The sequence below is a fragment of the Bufo gargarizans genome, chromosome 1, assembly GCF_014858855.1.
Source record: "Bufo gargarizans isolate SCDJY-AF-19 chromosome 1, ASM1485885v1, whole genome shotgun sequence".
NCBI classification, from domain to species: Eukaryota; Metazoa; Chordata; class Amphibia; order Anura; family Bufonidae; genus Bufo; species Bufo gargarizans.
The window spans coordinates 265,297,010-265,320,511 of NC_058080.1; the positions used below are offsets into that span (position 1 = coordinate 265,297,010).

The 23,502-nt window shown below is 46.3% G+C and overlaps 1 protein-coding gene across 1 annotated transcript in view; it reads left to right on the forward strand.

The window, feature by feature from the left end:
* The first annotated feature begins 974 nt into the window (after positions 1-974).
* FAM13A (family with sequence similarity 13 member A) overlaps positions 975-23,502 on the forward strand; it is a 246,196-nt gene continuing 223,668 nt past the window's right edge. Inside the window, exon 1 of the mRNA XM_044302842.1 lies at positions 975-1,070. The gene's annotated coding sequence lies outside the window, so the exon portion shown is untranslated. The remainder of the gene's footprint in view (positions 1,071-23,502) is intronic.

Below are 23,502 nucleotides of genomic sequence, written 5' to 3' on the forward strand. Positions count from 1 at the left end.
TACTGTGTGAGGGGGCCTCTGGGGTTTCATTATACTGTGTGAGGGGGGCCTCTGGGGTTTCATTATACTGTGTGAGGGGGGCCTCTGGGGTTACATTATACTGTGTGAGGGGGGCTTCTGGGGTTTCATTATACTGTGTGTGAGGGGGCCTCTGGGGTTTCATTATACTGTGTGAGGGGGCCTCTGGGGTTTCATTATACTGTGTGAGGGGGGCCTCTGGGGTTTCATTATACTGTGTGAGGGGGGCCTCTGGGGTTACATTATACTGTGTGAGGGGGCCTCTGGGGTTTCATTATACTGTGTGAGGGGGTCATTATACTGTGAGAGGGGGCCCTCTGGAGTTTCATTATACTGTGTGAGGGGGCCTCTGGGGTTTCATTATACTGTGTGAGGGGGTCATTATACTGTGAGAGGGGGCCCTCTGGAGTTTCATTATACTGTGTGAGGGGGCCTCTGGGGTTATATTATACTGTGTGAGGGGGGCCTCTGGGGTTTCATTATACTTTGTGAGGGGGCCTCTGGGGTTTCATTATACTGTGTAGGGGCCCCTCACACAGTATAATGACCTCCTGTCCCCCCTCATACAGTATAATGACCCCAGTGGGAAGTTGGGCACCATTACAGTATAATGACCCCAGTGGCCCACCATACAGTACTTTAACCCCCAGTGAGGGGCCATTAGACTATATGAAGGGGGGCACTATACTGCGTGGGAGCCACAGGGGGTGATGTCCATCCAAAAACGCACTTCCCATTCCGGCAACCAACCTCTCTCTCTCTCTATATATAATACTTTATGTAAAAACCCTGTTGGCGTACAATGCCCCGTTCACACAAGTACATGAGTCTACAGCGAGTCACAGCGAACGCACGAGCCTATTTCTCCACAGCTTCCGCTCTCCGCCACTTACGTTACAACACACGCAGCAGGCGGGCCTGAGCAGCACTGCGCTCACTACGCGCGGTCCGTGAATCGGGCGGCTGTGGCGTGCGCACGTGTGGCGTGTTTACAAACAGTAGGGTGGGCGCGTCCGCCCCGAAGCTCTGTATGTGGCGGCGGACTGCCTCAGGTATGAGCACAGCAGTACCCCAGGGCTGGTGTTATAGGCACCCGGGCGTGCCCCGTACATGTCTGTCCTGTTCAGTCTTATTTAACCATTTCGGCTACCTAATTGTGCTGTAGGGCCTAAGCATGGATGCCAAATGCCAAGCAGCCATGCCAGTCCTCTCTCACAGCGGGGTGCAGTCTGTATAGGGCGCCTTCACACATGCCGCTGCGGATTCTCAGACCCCACGGGCAAAGTGGATGAGATTTTTTAGAAGTGTAAGGTGCCCGGTGGTGGGCACGTCAGTTTATGGTGCGGATCGCCTCTTTCCGCAGCTGAAACCTCATAAATGTGTATTTTTCATTATTTTTTTTGCTGGGAAATCCACGGCAGACTTTTTAGCTGATGTCCTGTGTGAACTGTATTACGGGGGGTTGGTAATCGGCACCGTCCGAAGTAGCGTCGGGGTATGTTCACATGGCGCATTGTACTGCATGTACTGTGATGAGGTGAAACTCACATTGTAAAACTGTGCAATTTTCAATGTAATTTATGCATACACCCTAAACGAGGCACATTCATCAAGTTCGCCTGTTTTTGGCCATAAAATTAGATGTATTAAAAGTCGCACACAGGCGTTGATGAATTACACTCGTCGTATTGTTATTAGTCTGACCTCTGGTGATTCTTTTTCAGCCACATAAATGTGTGTCCTGTGCCCGTATTGTGGCACGCAAACAGCGGGTTAGCACTGTACGGTCAGCGGCGGTGTGCGCTCCGGATCATCCACTACAGAGCACTTCAATGTGATCTCAGTCTGTGCCTCCGACCGCGAAAAATACATGTTCTATTTTTTTGCGGTAGGTCTGCAAACGGCGGGCACACAGCTGGTTGCTGTCCACAGCCCGGGCACGGGGCGTGTGCAGGAGCGCTTACACTAGTTCATATTCACTTAGACTGGTCTCATTTATTTGAGCATGGAGAACGTTGCATCTTTGTGGAGAACATCTCCTATCCTTTTCTATTTTGCAGAGCAGGAAAAAGAAAATAGCGGCATACTAGAGTTGTTGTGATACCAAATTTTTTATTAGATTTCAATGCCATAAAAAAGTATTGCGATACTCGATACCATTCGATACCGCGTAAAAAAAATAAAACGCCAAAAAAGCCACGTGCATTCCGCATTATGTAACATGTTTATTTATTTATTGTTTATATTTTTTATTTGTAAAATTGAGAAAGGGGGTGATTTATACGTAATATTTTGGTGTTTTTTTTTTTTTACAGTTTATTTAATAACTATTTTCCCCTTAGGGGCTAGAACCTGGGGTCTTTTAATCCCTTGTCCTATTCACCCAAATAGAGCTCTAAAAGGGTGAATAGGATGTTATACATCTCCCTGCTGCTCTGTGCACACAGCAGCAGGGAGATTACCATGGCAGTCAGGGCTTCAGTAGCGTCCTGGCTGCCATGGTAACCGATCAGAGCCCCATCAACTGCCACTGCACCACCAATGAGGAGGAGGTGAAGGGACTCTGTGGCCACTGCCACCAATGATTTTAATACTGGGGGGGTGCACTGCGCCACCAATGATAATTAACCTTTAATGCAGGAGGCGGGTGCCGGCAGCAGATCAGCGGCAGTTAACCCCACAGAATGCATAGTACAATAGGAGTTAAATTTTTTTTTTTTTTTTTTTTTTTTAACTCGCCTTAATCCACTTGTTTCCGCAGCCGGCATCTCTTCTGTCTTCTTCTCTGAGGAATAGGACCATTGATGACATCACTGCGTCCATCACATGATCTTTTACCATGGTGATGGATCATGTGACGAGTGTAGTGATGTCATCAATGGTCCTATTCCTCAAAGAAGAAGACAGAAGAGATGCCGGCTGCGCGAACAAGTGGCTTAAGGTGAGTTAAATTATTATTATTATATATATATATATATATATATATATATATATATATATATATATATATATATTTTTTTTTTATTTATTTATTTTTTAACCCCTCCAGCGCTATTGTACTATGCATTCTGTATTAAGAATGCAGTTATTTTCCCTTATAACCATGTTATAAGGGAAAATAATAATGATCGGGTCTCAATCCTGATCGTCACCTAGCAACCGTGCGTGAAAATCGCACCGCATCCGCACTTGTTTGCGGATGCTTGCGATTTTTACGCAGCCCCGTTCACTTCTATGGGGCCTGCGTTGCGTGAAAAATGCACAAAATAGAGCTTGCTGCGATTTTCACGCAACGCACAAGTGATGCGTGAAAATCACTGCTCATGTGCACAGCCCCATTGAAGTGAATGGGTCCGGATTCAGTGCTGGTGCAATGCGTTCACTTCACGCATTGCACCCGCGCGGAAAACTCGCCCGTGTGAAAGGGGCCTAAGTAGCAGGCTACATAGAGAGGCGCCCAGGGATCTCCCTGCACTTACTATTATTCCTGGGCGCCGCGCCGTTCGCTCGCTGTGGGCTAGTTACAGTCTCCTGCTCCGTATGCTAATTACTACCATTGGAGCAATGGGCAGGAGACACCGGCTTCTCTCCTGGGCATAGCGCTGTCTAATCACAGCGCAGAACGTCACAGCCAGGGAGAAGGAACGCCCAGAAGAGAAGTTGATGTCTCCTGCCCATTGCTCCGATAGTAGTAATTAGCATACGGAGCAGGAGACGGTAACGTGGGCACAGCGGGCGAACTGAGCGGCGCCCAGGAATGCTACTTAACAAAGTCCGGACCTATGAAAGGTCCTCATATCATTATTAGAAGCATGGCACAGGGGGATGGAGAGACTGCTTTCTTCTCCCCTGAGCAGCAGCGCAGCCCAGTATCGAAAAAATGGAAATCCCGGTATCGTATCGATACGGGGACAAAAGTATTGATTGGGTATCGTAATTTCGATACCCGCAACAACCCTAACAGCATACACATGGCTGGTATTCGTGTTTTGCGGATCCGCGGTTTGTGGACTTCAAAAACATATCAGGTCACGTTTATAGCCCATAGGGCTCATGCATACGACCGTATGTATTTTGCGGTCCGCAAAAAATATGAATGACGTCCGTGTGCGTTCCGTATTTTGTGGAACTGAACAGCTGGCCCCTGATTGAATTGTACTGTCCTTGTCCGTAATGTGGATAATAATAGGACATGTTCTATTTTCTTGCGAAACAGACATACGGAAACGGAACGGACACAGAAAGAAAATACATTGTATATGAGGCCCGCAAAAACGGGGTCCGTGGGTCCGTGATCCGTGACCGTTTTTTCGTCCGTGGGTCTTCCTTGATTTTTGGAGGATCCACGGACATGAAAAAAAAGTCGTTTTGGCGTCCGCCTGGCCGTGCGGAGCCAAACGGATCCGTCCTGAATTACAATGCAAGTCAATGGGGACGGATCCGTTTGACGTTGACACAATATGGTGCAATTGCAAACGGATCCGTCCTCATTGACTTTCAATGTAAAGTCAGGCGTCCCTTTACTTTCACACTTGTGTTCATAGTGCAGACGGTGGCTCCGTTCAGAGCGGATCCGTCTGCATTATATTGTTAAAACGTTTCTAAAGTGTGAAAATAGCCTCAGACGGATCCGTCCAGACTTTACATTGAAAGTCAATGGGGGACGGATCCGTTTGAAAATTGAGCCACAGTGTGTCATCTTCAAACGGATCCGTCCCCATTGACTTACATTATAAGTCTGGACGGATCCGCTTGCCTCCGCACGGCCAGGCGGACACCCGAACATAACTTGAAGCGTCCCCATCACCATGGGAACGCCTCTATGTTAGAATATACTGTCGGATATGAGCTACATCGTGAAACTCATTTCCGACAGTATATTCTAACACAGAGGCGTTCCCATGGTGATGGGGACGCTTCAGGTTAGAATACACTGAAAAACTGTGTACATGACTGCCCCCTGCTGCCTGGCAGCACCCGATCTCTTACAGGGGGCCGTGATCAGCACAATTAACTCCTCAGGTGCCGCACTGTAAGAGATCTGGGCTGCCAGGCAGCAGGGGGCAGCCCCCCCCCTCCCCAGTTTGAATATCGTTGGTGGCACAGTGTGCGCCCACCATCGCCCCCCCCCCCCCTCCTCCCTCTATAGTTAAAAATCGTTGGTGGCACAGTGTGCGCCCACCATCGCCCCCCCCATTCCTCCCTGTATAGTTAAAAATCGTTGGTGGCACAGTGTGCGCCCACCATCGGCCCCCCTCTCCCTATAGTAGTAACAACCATTGGTGGCAGTGTGCGGCCTCCCATTCCCCCCCCCCCCCCCCCATCATTGGTGGCAGCGGAGTTCCGATCGGAGTCCCAGTTTAATCGCTGGGGCTCCGATCGGTAACCATGGCAACCAGGAAGCTACTGCATCCCTGGTTGCCATGGTTACTTAGCAATAGTACAATTGTAGAAGATTCATACTTACCTGCTTGCTGCTGCGATGTCTGTGACCAGCCGGGAGCTCCACCTACTGGTAAGTGAAAGGTCTGTGCGGCGCATTGCTAAAGAACTGTCACTTACCAGTAGGAGGAGCTCCCGGCCGGTCACAGACATCGCAGCAGCAAGCAGGTAAGTATGAATCTTCTACTGTGGTGGGGGGGGGGGAATGGGAGGCCGCACACTGCCACCAATGGTTGTTACTACTATAGAGAGAGGGGGGGCCGATGGTGGGCGCACACTGTGCCACCAACGATTTTTAACTATAGAGGGAGGAAGGGGGGGCGATGGTGGGCGCACACTGTGCCACCAACGATTTTTAACTATAGAGGGAGGAAGGGGGGGGCGATGGTGGGCGCACACTGTGCCACCAACGATATTCAAACTGGGGAGGGGGGGGGGGGGGTCTGCCCCAGCCCTGATCTCTTACAGGGGAATATGATAGTACAATTAACCCCTTTAGGTGCCGCACCTGAAGGGGTTAATTGTGCTATCATATCCCCCTGTAAGAGATCGGGTGCTGCCAGGCAGCAGGGGGCAGTCTTGTACAAAGTTTGCAGTGTATTCTAACTAGAAGCGTCCCCATCACCATGGGAACGCTTCTGTGTTAGAATATACTGTCGGAAATGAGTTTTCACGAAGTGAAAACTTAGATCAGAAAAAGCTTTTATGCAGACGGATCTTCGGATCCGTCTGTATGAAAGCAACCTACGGCCACGGATCACGGACACGGATGCCAATCTTGTGTGCATCCGTGTTCTTTCACGGACCCATTGACTTGAATGGGTCCGTGAACCGTTGTCCGTCCAAAAAATAGGACAGGTCATATTTTTTTGACGGACAGGATACACGGATCACGGCCTCGGCTGCAAAACGGTGCATTTTCCGATTTTTCCACGGACCCATTGAAAGTCAATGGGTCCGCGAAAAAAAACGGAAAACGGCACAACGGCCACGGATGCACACAACGGTCGTGTGCATGAGGCCTAAGATTTCACTAAATCTCGTCCACTTCACTGCCACTGTAAAGGCTCTGGATTTTCCACATACGGTTCCTGTGTGTGACACCCAGCATTTACAGTACCCTATAGCTGGGCATTACGCTTTGCAGTGTTTTGCTGCGATTACCGTAAACGCAATGCAATTGGAAAATAAGGCAAAACGTAAACCTGGCCAAAATGATCAAATTCTTTCTGCCTGCAGCCGCCTCTAGAGGGAGCTTACTGCATACACACGTATACAGCTGCGTTGGCTATCATTACACGCTGCTTGAGGAGGACCTGTCACCTCTCCTGATGTGGATTTTACTAAATACTTGTATTCTCCATAAAATAACAATTCTGGAACATAATTTCGTAAACGCCGAGTCATACCAGTCTTTTATTATTGGCCCTAGAGATTTAGGAATAAATTTACAACTGTGTGTTGCCATTCCCCTTGTCAAAGGGGTGAGTCCCTACATGCTCTGACGTAGTTAGCAATGATTGAACAGTGGCAGGGAAACACCCAGTTGTCAATTTATTAGGCTACTTTCACACTAGCGTTCGAGCTCATATTAATGCAGACGGTGGCTCCGTTCAGAACGGATCCGTCTGCATTATAACTTAGAAAAATTTTCTAAGTGTGAAAGTAGCCCGAGCGGATCCGTTCAGACTTTACATTGAAAGTCAATGGGGGACGGATCCGCTTGAAGATTGAGCCATATGGTGTCATCTTCAGCGGATCCGTCCCCATTGACTTCCATTATAAGTCGGAACGGATCCGCTCGCCTCCGCACGGCCTGGCGGACAGCTGAACGCAGCTTGCAGCGTTCAGGTGTCCGCTCACTGAGCGGAGGCTGAGCGCTGGCAGACGGATGCATTCTCAGTGGATCCGCCTCCACTGAGAATGCATTAGGGCCAGACGGCTGCGTTCAGGGCCGCTTGTGAGCCCCTTCAAACAGAGCTCACGAGCGGACACCTGAACGCAGGTGTGAAAGTAGCCTTAATCTATTTTTAGGAGGAATAATAGAGGACCAGCACTACATATTTGCTCCAGAATTGTCATTTCATGGGATGTCCTAAACAGACCTGTTAGGAATGCTGCTGATCGGCGGCCTTACACATGGTTTTATCTCTCTTATTTTCTATGCTGCCTTCTGAAATCACAGCAGGTCAGAGTCAATGGCACAGCTTTGAAAATGTCAGGTCAGGCGCCCAAGGCTGAATAATTTATTGTAGTAATATGGATTGACGTGGGAGGATGTGCTCAGTAGTTCAGTTGTAGTTTTCTATCATTCAGCGAGATCGGATCAGCGGAACCGAGGTTGGTTTGAAACATGTATCCGTCATGTGGACTGTGTTTTACAGACCGCACACAGACTGGCCCAAACAGCAAAAAACTGTCACTTTTCCATTCAGACACAAGTAGTTGTCTTCACCAATGATTGCCATGCTGATGAGGGCAGCGCCACGCAGCAGAGCCATATGTAAACTATGAAATCTGCCGCAATCTGTGCCATATGGGGCGTGCATATTTCTATCGTGTGTGAACAGAGTTTGGTAGACGCCCTTCACTTGTACTGTAGTTTGGATGCACAATCTGAGCAGCATTTGAAATCCTAATTCATATTTCCATCATGTTACATGTTTGTTTTACTGTCATTTTATTGTAATTGACGGCGCATTGGCTCAAGTTTTTCCACACCAAACGCATACCTCCTGAGCGTCCCGTATCTGGCGGGACAGTCCCAGGTTTCAGTGGCTGTCCTGCGGTCCCGTGACACCTGTAGCATGTCCCATTTTCAATTATCTCTGCATCCTGTGGATGCCTCCATTAGCGTCCCCCAGAATTAATAATACCTCCAGTAATAGTAATGTCCCCATTATTGCCCCCAGTAATAGTAATGACCCCATTAGTGCCCCCCCAGAATTAATAATGGCTCCATTTGTGCCTCCATTAATAGTAATTTCCCCATTATTTCCTCCAGTAATAGTATAATTACAAAATGAAGGAAATCCGGTCAGGAAAAATAAAATAAATTGACATGCTGCGTATTTTAAAAGATGACAGTGTCTAGATATGCGGAATTTACAGTTGTATGTTGCGAAAAGTTTCTGAGGAACGGAATGCGTCCTTCGTCTTCGAGTATCATGAGGTATCCAAGGGCGTCAAACAAATAAGGTCCTCCATTCTCTGGTATAGAGCAATCTCCTCAAACCACTCCTCTGGTCATGGGGAAGAAATTAATTTTTAATTACGTGATATTACTGTTTTTGCTGCCTGGACCATATATTTCAAAAGGGAGTTTTTGTAGGCAGGGATATTCAGGTCAAGTATAAACAATAGAAGAGCTTCTGGGGAATTCTGGATGGGGATGCCCGTTACTTCTCTGATAATCCTGTGTACAAGGTTCCAAAAAGGACGTACAATAGTACAATGCCACCAGATATGGATCATAGTACCCTCTTCCGTGTGACATCTCCAGCAGCGATCTGACACTGTGGGGAACCATTTATGGAGCAACGCAGGTACTCTGTACCATCTGGATATAATTGTGTAACTCGTTTCTTGGGCTCTAGTAGAGATCAGTGCTTTGTGAGATAGAAGAAAACGTCTATTCCATTGGACTGGGGTGAAAGGAATACCCAAGTCCTGTTTCCAGGCCTGTCAGAATAGAGGAGGACACGAGGAGCGTTGATGTATCAGCAGTTTATATATGGTTGATATGTTTCTAAAAATAGCTGAGGTGGAGCTGCACAGGTTTTAAGTCAATGTGTGGGATTTACATATGGATGAGTGTTAGTGCTTTAGTTGTAAATATTCAAAAGAGTTGTGGGTTCATGGGGTGGGGATCCCAAGTAGTTGAGGTAGAGGTTTCAGTGAGGATCCCGAGAGGACATGGCAAAATCTGATCGGGCTAGTCTTCGTGCCCCGGAGGAAGGGCCGAGATGAGCGTCCGGACGGAAGCGAGGATGGTCCGTTATCGGAACCAGAGGACCTTTAGGGTCAATTAGTGTGGTGTGGCGACTTATGGATGTTAACGTTGCAAACGTATGATGGGCTGTAAAGGATAACTTAGAGAGATTGGGACGTGTAGTGCCTGTTAGCCATGGTAGGACTGTTATAGAGCAGGGGGAGGAGTCATATGCGAACCCAAGACTTGAATGTTACCTACCCCTCCTTAGAACAGGTCATTATTTCCCATTTAATTCGTAGCTTACCGGGTGACCACACGAATTGCATGAAGCATCGGCGTATGTGAGACCAGAATATGGATGGAATATGCAGGGGTATAGTCTGCAGGAGCTAGAGTAGTTTTGGTAGCATAGTCATTTTCAGGATGCTAATCCTTCCGAACCAGGAAAAATCCCTTCGGCGCCAGGCTTTCCAAGGTCCTTCTGGAATTGTTGGAGGAGAGGGGTCAAGTTTAGTCTAAAAAGCCGCGTTAGGTCAGCGGTGATTTGGTGGCTAGGAAAAGAGAAAGGAGGTTTTGAAGGAAGAAACCAGTGCACTAGATAGGGAGACAACCAAGGCCTCTGACTTGAACATGTTGATTTTGAAGATGGTCCACTCACTGAAACGGGAGATCTCATGGAGCAAAGACGGCAGAGAAATGTGGGGATTAGTTATATAGAGCAGGAGGTCATCTGCAAAAGCCGCACATTTGTATTCACTTTCTCCGATCATTATTTCCGAGATGTCCGGATTGGCATGTATCCCCCGGCCCCCCTCCCTCCCTCTATTGCATTATTAAACATTGGTGGCAGTGTGCGGCATCCCCCGGCCCCCCTCCCTCCCTCTATTGCATTATTAAACATTGGTGGCAGTGTGCGGCATCCCCTCTCCTCCCCCCCCATCATTGGTGGCAGCGGAGTTCCGATCGGAGTCCCAGTTTAATCGCTGGGGCTCCGATCGGTAACCATGGCAACCAGGACGCCACTGCAGTCCTGGTTGCCATGGTTACTTAGCAATAGTAGAAGCATCATACTTACCTGCTGGCTGCTGCGATGTCTGTTTCCGTCCGGGAGCTCCTCCTACTGGTAAGTGACAGGTCTGTGCGGCGCACACTGCCATCAATGTTTAATAATGCAATAGAGGGAGGGAGGGGGGCCGGGGGGATGCAGCACACTGCCACCAATGTTTAATAATGCAATAGAGGGAGGGAGGGTGGCCGGGGGAGGCCGCACACTGCCACCAATGTTTAATAATGCAATAGAGGGAGGGAGGGGGGCCAGGGGATGCCGCACACTGCCACCGATGTTTAATAATGCAATAGAGGGAGGGAGGGGGGCCAGGGGAGGCGGCACACTGGCCACCAATGTTAATAATGCAATAGAGGGAGGGAGGGGGCCGGGGGAGGCCGCACACTGCCACCAATGATATTCAAACTGGGGAGGGGGGAGGGGTCTGCCCCCTGCTGCCTGGCAGCCCCTAATCTCTTACAGGGGGCTATGATACGCACAATTAACCCCTTCAGGTGCAGCACGAAGTGAAAACTCAGCTCTGAAAAAGCTTTTATGCAGACGGATCTTCGGATCCGTCTGTATGAAAGTAACCTACGGCCACGGATCACGGACACGGATGCCAATCTTGTGTGCATCCGTGTTCTTTCACGGACCCATTGACTTGAATGGGTCCGTGAACCGTTGTCCGTCCAAAAAATAGGACAGGTCCTATTTTTTTGACGGACAGGATACACGGATCACGGTCTCGGCTGCAAAACGGTGCATTTTCCGATTTTTCCACGGACCCATTGAGAGTCAATGGGTCCGCAAAAAAAAACTGAAAACAGCACAACGGCCACGGATGCACACAACGGTCGTGTGCATGAGGCCTAAGAGTGCATTTAACCTATTCGCCATCAATTTGGCGAATATTTTTAGATCTACATTCAGGAGAGAGATAGGACGATAGCTAGCACATAAGTGCGGGTCCTTACCAGATTTTTGGATGACCGCAATATGGGCCTGAGTGGCCTGTGCTGGGAAGGGAAGCCCAGGAGACACTGCATTAAAAACCTGTAGGATAAAAGGGGAAAGGGAGGTCGCAAAGGATTTGTATAACCTTGCTGTGAGCCCGTCAGGACCTGGGCTCTTACCCCCTGGCAAGGATTTGAGAACCGTTTGGAGCTCTACTTTCGTGAATCGCATCTCCAAACCAGCAGATTCTAGTGCAGATAATTTGGGAAGCTGAAAGGAGGGTTCAGGTGTTTAATCTGCCTGTGTTAAGGAAGCTCGGGTCAGGTTGTAGAGCTCCGAATAAAAGGAATGGAAAGAATACACAATATCTGTGGTGGTGTGTACCATGCGATCCAAAGTTTTTTGTTTGTTTTTTGTTCGCAGGGATATGTGAAACAGCCATTTTTTTCCCCAAGAGCCCATGCCAACATGCGCCCACTCTTATTACCATATTCGTAAAATTTGCTTTGAAATATTTGTATCATACATTTGTAGGACTCTTCTAACAAGCGTTTGGCATCCAAACGTGCGTTTTGAAGATCACGGCGAGTTGACAAGGAGAGTGCTCGCTTGTGGTCAAGTTCCAAGGAGGCGACTTTTTGTAATGCAAATTTGAGGGACTGTGCTTTCTCCTTCTCGAGATGGGATCCATGTTTAATAAAGACACCGCGCAAGACACACTTCAGGGCTTCCCATTTCATTGGAAGAGGAGTGGCGTCTGCACTGTGATCCGACAGGAAGTCTGACACAGTACTGGTAAGATAAGCAGTGCACACCGGGTCGAGAAGGAGAGATTCGTTCAGGCGTCAAGTCCATTCGTTTTTAGTAAGGAAGGGGAGGTTTAGAGAGCAGAATTTTGGGGCATGGTCTGACCACCGGATATTGCCTATTTGTGTGGAGTTCAACCACAATAGATCTGGTTGTTGGAGGAGACTATAGTCTATGCGGCTGTGAGAGGCAGAACCAGTCTTTGTCTGCTGGGTGCTGGAGGCGCCATGGGTCACAGAGTTGTAATTGGAGGAATGCTCTTTTAACTTTTTTAATTGTGGAGTAGGGTAAGGGAGGCACGTCCGGTCGAAATATCGAGTGTGGGGTCAAGAGTAAGGTTAAAGTCGCCACAGAAGACGACCGTTCCTCGGATCAGGGGAAGGGCTTTATCCAGGGCTGTGGAGTCGGAGTCGAGGAGTCGGAGGCAATTTTGGGTACCTGGAGTCGGAGTAGACAAAAAATTAACCGACTCCTACTAGATTTAAATTGGAATATTAAATGTCCCAATTCACAAAAGGTTCTAATTAGTTACCGTATTTTTCGCCCTATAAGACGCACCTAGGTTTTTGAGGAGGAAAATAAGAAAAAAAAAATTTGAACCAAAAGGTGTGCTTTTGGTGGGTTTTGAACTAATGGTGGTCTGTGGATGACACTGTTATGGGGGCATCTGTGGGTGGCACTGTTATGGGGGCATCTGTGGGTGGCACTGTTATGGGGGATCATTGTAGGGGCATCTGTGGATGACACATATATAGCATCTTATCTTATGTGTCATCCACAGATTCCCCCCCCCCCCCCATAATAGTGTCCCTGCATCTGTTTCTGTAATGGCAGCGGGGCCCGGTGCCTGCTTCATTCATAAAGTGGGCGGAGCAGGCGCGTGACGTAATGAGCTACGCTACGAGCGCCCGCCCGGCCTCCTGACTGCCAAGAAGTTTTTAAGATGATTGGAATACTTTAACAATACCCACAAGTTAGATATGATTACTGTATACTACAGTGAGCGGAGCCCGGTGTAGTAGAATACAGTGACTGCAACGGGCCCCGCTGCCATTACAGAAACAGATGCCGGCCCCCAGCCCCTCCTCCCTCTCAGCCTATTCACCGGACGGTCGTAGCATTCGCCCCATAAGACGCACTGCTATTTTCCCCCCACTTTTGCGAAAAATACGGTACTTCTCTACTGTAAGAATAAAGGCCAATGCATGCAGTGCGTCACGTTACCGCAAAACGAACACGTTAAGTGACCATGAAGAAGCATGCTTTTCATATGCTTCACTATGTGGCACGCAACGCACAGTTAAGGAGCGGCAATACTTATACTTTCCATTGTGTTGTGTTCCGCTGTTACAGGGAACGCAACGCCCATGGTTAACCTAGCCTCTAGCTGATAACTGATTAAGTAAATATGTTTTTTGCTGGACTAGACACTTGTAATAAGTGAAGGGAATGGATAATCAATAGTTCAAGACTGAAGCTGTAAACCATTTGAAAAACTGCTGTCATTCAGCGAAGGCTATAAAAACTTGTAAACTCGATTGTTAGCTTAAACTTTAAACATGACTATGGGATTCTACTAGGGAGATCATGTTGTACAATAAATGCCCCTTCCTGGATCCTCCCACTGCCCTGTCTTCAGAAGATCAGCATACAAAGGAGAAGGCAGCAGCTTCCTAGCTTGTAGTTCTGTGGTAATGACATGGTAATGACATTCGCATATTAAATACAAAGGAGTCGGAAGTACCAAAAACTGAGGAGTCGGAGTTGGAGCATTTATCTACCGACTCCACAGCCCTGGCTTTATCAACTAGGTCCAGAATAAAGGAGGCCTGGTTTTGGTTGGGGGCATAGGCGTTAAGAAAAGTGAATTCACGTCCACCAATTAGTAATGAGAGAATGAAATATCTGGCTTCGGGATCAGCAGTGCAGCCTAGCACCTGGTGAGGCAAAGATTTATGGATCATCTTAGAACCATTTAATATTACTTGAGGGACCACTTTCTTTCGGTGGTTGGGAGGTGGGACAAAGAAACCTTTTTTGGATGGAGCAAAAAGTAAAAAAGTGGTGTTTGTTTTTTGCACCAACAAGAAATGTGTTGTGAACATAATGCTGACGTCTACAAAGGGAACTTTTTCATTCTGGTATAACACTTTGGTAGGTGTTAAGGTGGTTTGTTTGAAGGAAATAATATAGTGGACACAGCAGGATGTGTCCACTGTGTAGTCCTAGTTTCTCAAAGCTATGAAAACAGCCTAGCAAAGCAAGCTACGCTGTTTCCACAGATCCCATTCTGTCATAGGGGAAACTATGGAAACAGCAGAGCGCAAGACTGCTCAGTTCTCTCTGTACCTTTGGTGCAAACTGCTGTTTTGTTCAATATCGGCAATGAAATTATTATTATTTTTAAACAACGAAACACAGACAAATAAATCTTTATTAAAACATTATCAATCCGTTAATGAGGTATTAGATTTTTATTTTTGCCAAAATGTTCATGAAATAATTACCATATAAACTATATTCAAAAATAAATAATAAATCAAACAAAATGAAATCTCGAAAATAATAAAAAATATTATCACTTATAACTTGGTGCTAAATAAAAAAAATATATGGTTTGGGCAAACTATAAACTGAAACAAAAAATGATCAGCAAATACTGTTAGATGGTCCATGCAAACAGTCAACAACCCAATCAGATGTAGTCTTGCTACCATGGAATAAAACCTCTGTGGTTAGGAAGTAGTCTGTACTGAATTCCCTAATCCTCATGCTGGAAGATCCTGGTCTTCCATGTTGTGTAGTGTCCAGAGGGAAAGCTAAGGAAGAGAAACTTTGTTCAAGATCACAATCCATTGTGGATCTGAACGAAACTGTGGAGGAGAATGCAAGCTTTGATGAACAATTCCACATTCTCCGGATCAATCTGAGTAGCCGACTGGAACACTCTCCACTTACAGACAAGGATCCTGAAAGTGCACTTAGAGTACTGGCAAGCTCTAGTGAGCTGGTAATTAAAGGGGTTTTCCAGGCTTTTAATATTGATGACCTATCCGCAGGATAGGTCATCAATATCAGATTGGCGGGGGTCCGCCACCGATCGGCTGCATGAAGAGAAGGCACTCGGTCTCTCTTCCTGTTCGCTGTCTACATAGCATCAAACAGGAAGTGAGACAGGAGACAACGTGTCCCTTCTCCTCATACAGCTGATCAATAAATTGCAGTCTTTGGGCTTGGACTCCCATATTGTTGAATGGATTAGGCAGTGGCTGAGGGACAGGCAACAGAGGGTTGTAGTCAATAGAGTATATACAGACCATGGTCTTGTTACCAGTGGGGTACCTCAGCGATCTGTTCTGGTACCCATATTGTTTAATATCTTTATCAGCGAAATTGCAGAAGGCCTCGATGGTAATGGTCTTTTTGCTGATGACACAAAGATTTATAACAGGGTTGATGTTCCTGGAGGGATACACCAAATCGAAAAAAGCTAGAGGAATGGTCAAAAATCTGGCAACTAAAATTTAATGTTGATAAGTGCAAGATAATGCACCTGGGACTTAAAAACCCAAGAGCAGAATATAAAATCAGTGATACAGTCCTAACCTCAGTATCTGAGGAAAGGGATTTAGGGATCATTATTTCAGAAGACTTAAAGGTAGGCAGACAATGTCATAGAGCAGCAGGAAATGCTAGCAGAATGCTTGGGTGTATAGGGAGAGGCATTACCAGTAGAAAGAGGGAGGTGCTCATGCCACTCTACAGAGCACTAGTGAGACCTCATTTGGAGTATTGTGCTCAGTACTGGAGACCATATCCAGAAGGATTTTGATACTTTGGAGAGAGTTCAGAGAAGAGCTACTAAACTGGTACATGGATTGCAGGATAAAACTTACCAGGAAAGATTAAAGGACCTTAACATGTATAGCTTGGAAGAAAGACGAGACAGAGGGGATATGATAGAAACTTTTAAATACATAAAGGGAATCAACAAGGTTAAAGAGGAGAGAATATTTAAAGAGGACCTTTCACCAGAATAAAACTTCTAAAGTAACTATACAGGCATGTAGAGCGGCGCCCAGGGACCCCCCTGCACTTACTGTTATACCTGGGCGCCGCTCCGTTCTCCCATTATTGCCTCCGGTATCTTCATAGTTAGGCTCCACCCAGGGGAACCTGCCGGCGCCTCCTTCTCCCATGCTGCTGTGCTGGCCAATCACAGTGCTCAGCTCATAGCCTGAGAGGCTTTTTTCTCTCTCAGGCTATTAGCTGAGCGCTGCGATTGGCCAGCACTACAGCATGGGTGAATGAGCCGACGGCAGGTTCCCCTGGGTGGAGCCTAACTATGAAGATACCGGAGGCAATAACGGGAGAACAGAGCGGCGCCCAGGTATAACAGTAAGTGCATGGGGGTCCCTGGACGCCGCTCTACATACCTGTATAGTTACTTTAGAAGTTTTATTCTGGTGAAAGGTCCTCTTTAAAAGAAGAAAAACTGCTACAAGAGGACATAGTTTTAAAATAGAGGGGCAAAGGTTTAAAAGTAATATCGGGAAGTATTACTTTACTGAGAGAGTAGTGGATGCATGGAATAGCCTTCCTGCAGAAGTGGTAGCTGCAAATACAATGAAGGAGTTTAAAGAGGACCTTTCACCAGGAAAAAGTATGTAAACTGACTATACCGACGTGTAGAGCGGCGCTCAGGGATCCCCCTGCACTTACTGTTATCCCCGGGCGCCGCTCCGTTCTCCGGTTATAGCCTCCGGTATGTTCCTACTTAGGCTCCACCCGGGGGAACTTAGGCTCCACCCAGGGGAACCTGCCGCGGTCTCTTTCTCCTATGCTGTAGCGCTGGCCAATCGCAGCGCTCAGCTAATAGCCAGGCTAAGTAGGAACATACCAGAGGCTATAACCGGAGAACGGAGCGGCGCCCTGGGATAACAGTAAGTGCAGGGGGATCCCTGGGCGCCGCTCTACACGTCGGTATAGTCAGTTTACATACTTTTTTCTGATGAAAGCATCCTCTTTAAGCATGCATGAGATAGACATAAGGCCACCCTTCATATAAGATAGGGCCAGGGGCTATCCATAGTATTCAGTATATTGGGCAGACTAGATGGGCCAAATGGTTCTTATCTGCCGACACATTCTATGTTTCTATCAGCGGAGTTGCCTGGTGTCGGAGCCCTGCCCATCTGATATTGATGACCTATCGTGAGGAAAACCCCTTTAAATATGCACTACTGGGTGTTAAATCCTGTAAGTTTCTCCCCCATCCTGGAAGCTCTAAAGGTGCCAGCATCCACATTTCTTCCATAGGCTCCAGTATCCACAATCACAAACTGTTAATCGCTGTAAGCCAAGTCCTAGAGCACCACTGAAAAATACTGTTAGTAATTATAGAAATGGGAGCGCAGATGTGCTTTCCTTCTAATCCCCTTATGCAGTAAGGAAAATGTACCGCAATTTAAAATGCGCCTGAAATCTGCATCCAGTCTTCTGGTGTCGAAGGCTGCACTGTTGCCTTGATGGTAGTCCAGGTGAGCTGGCAGGTGGACCGGAGGATCCCTATGTTAGTAGATGACCCCAGGAGTTTTTGGTCACCATAAATCTGTAAAAAGTAAAAAATATAATGAATAGATCTGCATATAGGGGGGAATTTATCATGAGGAGAATATTTTAAGTAAGTTAGTGGTTTAAAAATGCAAAAAGTCAAAAATTTGCATGCAAGTGACTGAGTGCAAAAAGTTGCAGATTTTTGCGCAATCGTCTTCTGGAGTGAAGGTATGATAGATCAGGGCCATCGTTTTTTGCAACCTACACTATTATATATTTATAGTTAGATTGTCAGCCTTGAAGGCCAATGAAATTCATCTGTTTTTTATTTTTTTTAAAACCGGGTGGTGAACAGAGGACAAGTGGCCATTAAAGATGGTTGGGAAATGGATAAAAAATTTGTCACACACAAATGCAAAGTTTTAACAGTTTTTAGCGGCAGTGTGAATATAGTCTTAGGCCCCTTTCACATGAATGATACGGATTGGCTCCGGATGCGTTCAGTGAAACTCGCACCATTTTGCAAGCAAGTTCAGTCATTTTTGTCTGCGATTGCATTTGCATAAATATTTTTCCGTGCGGGTGCAATGCGTTTTGATGCATTTTTCAGGCGTGTGATAAAAAACTGAAAGTTTGCAAACAACATCTCTTAGCAACCATCAGTGAAAAATGCATCGCATCCGCACTTGTTTTCTGATACAATGCGTTTTTCACTGAAGCCCCATTCACTTCTATGGGGCCAGGGCTGCGTGAAAAATGCAGAATATAGAACATGCTGCATTTTTCATTCAACTCAGAACTGATGCATGAAAAAAACGCTCATGTACACAAACCCATTGAAATTAATGGGTCAGGATTCAGTGCGGGTGCTATGCGGTTACGTCACGCATTGCACCCGCGCAGAAAACTCGCTTGTGTGAAAGGGGCCTTACACGACTCCATCCGACACGTACCATTGTGCTTGGTGATGTAATGCATTCTTTGTGCTGCACTTTCACAACCTGACTTCTTACAATGATGGCATCCTATTACAGTGCAACGCTTGAATTTAGTGAGTTCTTTAGAACGACCCATTCTTTCACAAATCTTTGTAAAGGCAGACTGCATGGTTAGGGGGCTGGATTTTATACACCTGTGGCAATGGCACTGAATTAGTGATGAGCGAATTGGTTCATCCCAATGCAGGCGAATCCGATTCGTTCATATTATTATCTTTACTGTGGTAGAGGTACTGTAAAAATGTATTCTTTTCCATGAGGCCACATTAAGATGGTGCAGATCTCTCGATACCATCTTAAAGGCGTTCTCTGGGCTTTTAATATTGATGACCTATCCTCAGGATAGGTCATTAATATCAGATTGGCGGGGGTCCGACACCAGGCACCCCCACCGATCAGCTTAATGAGGAGACGGCGCCCTCTGTGCGCACTTGCCGTCTCCCGTCTGTCCTTGTGCCCCGATCACTGCTGCTGTCTATGGCAAAGCAGCAGTGAACAGGAAGAGAGATGGGAGACGGCACGTGCACACAGCGCATGCTGTCTCATCATACAGCTGATCGGTGGCGTAGCCTGGTGTTGGACCCCCGCCGCTCTGATATTGATGACCTATCCTGAGGATAGGTCATCAATATAGGAGAGCCCGGAGAACCCCTTTAATCTTGCGTATGCGCCGTTACTGTGAGTAGTATGCACGAATGAACTTCATTATGAGTCCGAACCTGGGACTTATGGCATGTTCCGCAGTCATAACAAATCCGGATTTGTAATGAATTATATTCGTGCATGCACTGCTACTCATAGTAATGGCACATGCCTGAGATTAAGATGGTCTTACTGTTGCCTCATCAGAAAGAGTACATTTTAACAGAGCTGTAAAGACAGTCCCTCCACCAAAAAAAAGATATGATGAACGAATTGCTTGTCAGTGAATGAAACGCCTGAATTCAGTGATTAAGAGAGGTGCCCAATACTTTTCTCCGTATAGTGTACCGCCATATTGTACTGTGTTTTTGTAAATGTATTATTATAACATATGGAAGGCTGGATCATAACAAAAGTCATTACTTAGTTGCTATCTACCGTATTTCTCATTTTCAGTACAAAATAAAACCAAATTGATGCAGGATAACATCCAGATTCCACTCTGTAATCCGATATGGCAGTCTTCTAATACAATGAATGGTGGGATGCTGGGATTAAGTCGCTCACTCTTCTGGGACAGAGCTAAGCATACAGAGCCTGCTCCTTTTCCGTGCTAATAGGGTTAAAGCTCCTGTCACATGACCCTTTCCCACTTGCCAATAGCTGCCTGTGGATCCGGTTTCTCCAGGGTCTTCCCAGCCATGTGCTTGCCTGTAAATGTGGGGTGGCATGCAGCGTATTTTAGGTACACTGTTGCCAGTCCATCCCACTACTAACCCTGTCCAGAAAAGGATTATTGGAGCATCACAGGAGATTGCGGACTTGGTTTTCTTCTTCTCATATCCAACAGTTCTCCTAGACACATCCTGAAAGGATGGGAGCTGGAGCGCTTACTTTATGTGTGAGTACATTAGAGCCTGGCACTGCCACTTTACCCAACTTCTTCTGGATAACATGACAAGGACCAGGCTGCTTCCATAATCACTGCTTGATTCATAATTAAATATTTACTAGGAAGCTGTTACTGTAATTAGTCTTATTATACCGCCGGTGGATGTTGTTTTGTAGCAGGTATCCTTGTTACATGGTTACTGCACGTCTTTACATATTATTAGGGTAGTAGTACGTTAATGGTTGGTCCGGGAAATACAATACGCGTGACCGTCACGCTTCTCCCACAGAACTCCCGTCGCCATCATGAGTTATGATGCTGTGAGTTCCTGGGTCTAATGTCCTGTAGGCAGGAGCTGGCAGCGTCATAACTCGTGTTTCCCAGACCAATCACAGGCCTGCCAATGACTGAGATCTTATCCATTCCTAAGCTTTCTCACGCACAAAGCAATGTATTCCTGCCATCTATAGTACCTGGTGAACCCCATCTGAAAGCAGATCCAGTGTAGCTTTCATTGCTCCATTCTGAATGACTTTTTTTTATTTTTTTATTGTAGCAAACTTTAGTCTCTTTTTACTTTTGCCTTTAGTGGCATCCTGTCTTTTGACACTATTGGCTCATTCAGATGAGCGATTTTCACATTTCTGTGTTCGAGAGTGTAGAACGGACAGCGTGTGGACTGTACACTGACACATTTAAGTCAGTGGGATAATTCACATGTATATTATTTTCATGGACAATCGCCGCCACAGTACAGTCATACACTGGTATGATCTATACCAGTGTATTACTGTACTGTGGCGGCAGCAGGGAGCGCACGGCGTCATAGCAACCAATGACGCTGTGTGCTCCTGCTCTCAGCAGGAATCCAGCCCGTGGTTCCACGGACCGCTCACAGCCGTGTGCATTCGGCCTTTTTGCGTGTTTTTCCTTTTTTAAACTTTTTGATGGGATTTTTTAATGCATTTTATTTAAACCAATGTGTGTTCACGTCAATACAAAGCTGCATTTTCAGCTTCAAGTTCAGCGCGGAAAATGCACAAAAAACGCATGGACTTACATGTAGCTGTTTTATATGCTTCCCATTCATTTCAATGGGAGATTGAATATCATTGAAAAGTTATATTATTTCAGTAATTCAGCAATTGGCCAGCAAACCTGGTGTAATAACCACAGTTTGACTGTACTTGATTGGCCAGCAAACTCTCCTGATAGAGAACCTATAGCAGGGGCGGATTGGCCATAGACCTTACAGGGAAATTTCCCAGGAGGCCGCCTGGGTCCTCCTCATGGCTGGCCAGTGGAAGTTTTTGGGGATGTATTTTGTGCTGCTGGCAGTATTTTGTGATGGACTGTGGTGTTTGGCTCTGTTGGGGTGGTATAATGTGCCACAATATAGCATTGCTGGCCCGGCCTTCCATCAGTTTGGACCCAACTACAAAATGGGGCCACTTTTAGTATTGGTTCCAGGGCCACTTTATGTTCCAAGTCCGCCCCTGACCTATAGGGTATTGTCAAGAGGAAGATGAGACATCAGACCCAACAATGCAGACGAGCTGAAGGCAAAGCAACCTGGGCTTCCATAACACCTCAGCAGTGCCACAGGCTGATCGCCTCCATGCCACGTCTCATTGAGGAACCATTCATTTCAATGTATCCGCAAAAAAAAAAGGAAGGCACTCCGTATGCCTTCCGTTTCCCTATTTCCGTTCCTTTCAAAGATAAAACATGTCCTATTATTGTCCGCATAACGGACAAAGATAGTACTGTTCATCAGGGGCCAGCTGTTCCGTTCCGCAAAAAATGAAATGCACACAGACATCATCCGTATTTTTTGCGGATCCGTTTTTTGTGGACCGGTCGTGTGCAAGAGGCCTGATGCAGTAGTGATTTGTGCAAGAGGAGACCTGATGAAGTATTGAGTCCATATATTGCACATACCATTCAGTAGGCCAACATTTTTGTATAAAAAATATACAGTATATTTTTATTAATTGGCCTTAGATAGCTTGTACCCAGGGGTTACAACCACCCTGCAATCCATCAGCAGTGGCCATGCTTACACACTGTAGAAAAAACTAATATTGGCTACTCTGGTGGTCGGGACCGTGGGAGCTCACATAGGCACAGCAGGTCCCTTCCTGGCCACTTCATATCTGCACTGCAGCGGTGGCCGTAACCCCTGGAAAGAAGCAGTGTATAATATGGTAAAGGAGACAATATGGACAATCACAACACATTAGTAAGGGCCTTGTATTAACTTTCTCTACATGATAAATGCCACTTGCTGAAGTGAGACAACCCTTTAATAGAAGAGGGGATGCTACACAATGGTAGACATGGCCCTGTCCCAACTTCTAAATTAGTAAATTATTTTCATAAAAGGTCTCACTTTCAGCATCTCGTGTTCTATTATCTGTTGTGAATATAATACATTTACATTTTCCACAACATCCCAACTTTTTTGGAAATGGGGTTGTAGTTCAAGCTGGGGGAAGCTGAATGTCCTGTTGTTCAATGGGATGAGAGACAAAGTACAGAACAATGTCTGCCCCCATAATCGCTGCTTTAATAAAGCAGACGTATCTGTTCACATTTCACAATCTGTATTCTGCGCCTTTTACCATCCCCAGAAATGGCTTCATTTTAATAACAAAGGCTTCGTAGCTCTGGAACAGTATTCATGTTCGACATGCAAATTACTGAGAAGTACAATGGAATCACACATGCTGTACAGATTACAGCATCTAGACATTTAAGGGAGAATTCATCAAGCCCTGCGCTCCAGAAATCTGGCTTCAAAGTCGCAAAATCGGGCTTTGCAACATTTTGGGCTTTTTTTCGCAGAGATTTTGGACTTTTGGATTTTAAAGGTACGACTCTTCCTGCAGCAGAGTACCGTGTGGTTGTATTAAAACGGCATTGTTTCTTCTGTCTTCATTGTTACTGGCGACGTTGTATACCACATGGTTATTAACAGTGAAGACATGCTGTGATTAATAACTAGTTAATAGAAATTGAATATGGCTCCTACGTTGGCATGTTTAGGCTACTTTCACACTAGCGTTTTTTGTGGATCCGTCATGGATCTGCAAAAATGGTTCCGTTACAATAATACAACCGCATGCATCCGTCATGAACGGATCCAGTTGTATTATGTCTTACGGATCCCTCATGAACTCCATTTAAAGTCAGTGGGGGACGGATCAGT